At 31.6% G+C, this 2500-nt stretch overlaps 2 non-coding genes across 2 annotated transcripts in view; both read right to left on the reverse strand.

Moving 5' to 3' along the window:
• The window catches only part of LOC128870857 (large subunit ribosomal RNA), a 3993-nt gene extending 2159 nt beyond the window's left edge, over nucleotides 1-1834 (reverse strand). Inside the window, exon 1 of the ribosomal RNA XR_008455563.1 lies at nucleotides 1-1834. This exon is cut by the window's left edge and continues 2159 nt beyond it. This is a non-coding gene — a ribosomal RNA (large subunit ribosomal RNA).
• A 438-nt stretch (nucleotides 1835-2272) lies between these two features.
• Nucleotides 2273-2453, reverse strand: LOC128870816 (5.8S ribosomal RNA). The gene has a single exon (XR_008455525.1). It is a non-coding gene; the product is annotated as a 5.8S ribosomal RNA (ribosomal RNA).
• Nucleotides 2454-2500: the final 47 nt, after the last annotated feature.

Raw genomic sequence — 2500 nt, forward strand, 5'->3', positions numbered from 1 at the left:
TTTTATTAAAAACTTGAAAATTTTCGGCTTTCGCCTTGAACTTAGGACCGACTAACTCGTGATCAACCACTGTTCACACGAAACCCTTCTCCACTTCAGTCCTCCAAGGTCTCATTCGATTATTTGCTACTACCACCAAGATCTGTACCAATAGCGGCTCCATGCAGGCTTACGCCAAACACTTCTAAGCACACTATTGTACCCTCCTACTCACTAAAGTTTCAAAATTTATAAATCAATCGAAATTGTTTTATAAATCATCTACTTTAGCGGTAATGTATAGGTATACAACTTAAGCGCCATCCATTTTAAGGGCTAGTTGCTTCGGCAGGTGAGTTGTTACACACTCCTTAGCGGATTACGACTTCCATGTCCACCGTCCTGCTGTTTTAAGCAACCAACGCCTTTCATGGTATCTGCATGAGTTGTTAATTTAGGCACCGTAACATTACGTTTGGTTCATCCCACAGCGCCAGTTCTGCTTACCAAAAGTGGCCCACTGGGCACATTATATCATAACCTCAACCTTCATATCAAGAAAGGTGAGGTTCTTACCCATTTAAAGTTTGAGAATAGGTTAAAATCGTTTCGACCCTAAGGCCTCTAATCATTCGCTTTACCAGATAAGATTATTTTATATAATTTTTAAATGCACCAGCTATCCTGAGGGAAACTTCGGAGGGAACCAGCTACTAGATGGTTCGATTGGTCTTTCGCCCCTATACTCAATTCTGACAATCGATTTGCACGTCAGAACTGTTTCGGTCTTCCATCAGGGTTTCCCCTGACTTCAACCTGATCAAGTATAGTTCACCATCTTTCGGGTCACAGCATATATGCTCAAGGTACGCTCCAGTTAGAGGTATAAATAATAATAAATTATCATTATACATAACTATATGGAACGCCCCGGGATTGAATTAATTGACTATTTAAGAAAATAGACTAAAAATTAATCCCATTATATTTTTAAGTTAAGTTAATTATGCCATTAAGTTTAATATAACTCAATGACTTGCACATATGTTAGACTCCTTGGTCCGTGTTTCAAGACGGGTCCCGAAGGTATCCTGAATCTTTCGCATTGTTAATCATATAAATGCATACAAATAAATATTAATATCATAGATATTAAATTTTTTGTAAAATTCAAAAAATGAATTTTAGCATTATATATAATAAAATCTATCAACACTTTATCAAATCATTAGTATTTATTCTATGTTAATATGCTTAAAAAGCAAATTAATTTAAATAAACTTAATATCACCAATGATCTTTTGATAAATACTTTTATTATGTTAATAGATTACAATGTCCTTATATGAAAAAAATGCACATTATTTTTAATTATTTAATGATGAATTTTTCATAATGGATATTCAGGTTCATCGGGCTTAACCTCTAAGCAGTTTCACGTACTATTTAACTCTCTATTCAGAGTTCTTTTCAACTTTCCCTCACGGTACTTGTTTACTATCGGTCTCATGGTTATATTTAGTTTTAGATGGAGTTTACCACCCACTTAGTGCTGCACTATCAAGCAACACGACTCTTTGGAAATATCTTTCTAGTAATCATTAACGTTATACGGGCCTGGCACCCTCTATGGGTAAATGGCCTCATTTAAGAAGGACTTAAATCGTTAATTTCTCATACTAGATATTAAGATATTCCATACACTGCATCTCACATTTGACATATAGACAAAGTGACTTAGTGCTGAACTATTTTCTTTTCGCTCGCCGCTACTAAGAAAATCCTTGTTAGTTTCTTTTCCTCCCCTCATTAATATGCTTAAATTCAGGGGGTAATCCCATATGAGTTGAGGTTGTTTTAAAATATTTTTTATCTTCTCACAATTTAATAAATAATTATATCATCTTTTCATCTCTATTTTTCTTTTTTCCTTTTATATAAATATATATTATAAATAATAATTATGTAAAATGAGGCAATTCTAGAATAAAAAAAATTAATTTTTATGCTAGACATTCCTCCTTTAATTACATATATAAATTAATATTTTATATATATATAAATAATATGAAAATTTTTTAAAGAGAATACTTAGATTCAAAATTTTTTTTATTTCATTTTATTTGAGAGGATTTTTTTTTTTTAAGAATATATTAATAAATAAAAAATTCATTATATATCTTTATTTTTTTGCTATTAATATTATGAATTATTTAAAATCCAATAATATACACATTTGCTTAAATTCAATTATTTTTATAAAAGAATAAGCAACTTATTTAGCATAGTCTTACAACCCTCAACCATATGTAGTCCAAGCAGTACTTTAAAATTTAATTTAATGTACATAACAGCATGGACTGCGATATGCGTTCAAAATGTCGATGTTCATGTGTCCTGCAGTTCACACGATGACGCACAGTTTGCTGCGTTCTTCATCGACCCATGAGCCAAGTGATCCACCGCTTAGAGTATTTTTTTATTTATTTTTATTTATAACAAATGTCAATTTTTTTTTGCA

Source organism: Anastrepha ludens, unplaced genomic scaffold (genome assembly GCF_028408465.1).
Source record: "Anastrepha ludens isolate Willacy unplaced genomic scaffold, idAnaLude1.1 ptg000027l, whole genome shotgun sequence".
Lineage (NCBI taxonomy): Eukaryota > Metazoa > Arthropoda > Insecta > Diptera > Tephritidae > Anastrepha > Anastrepha ludens.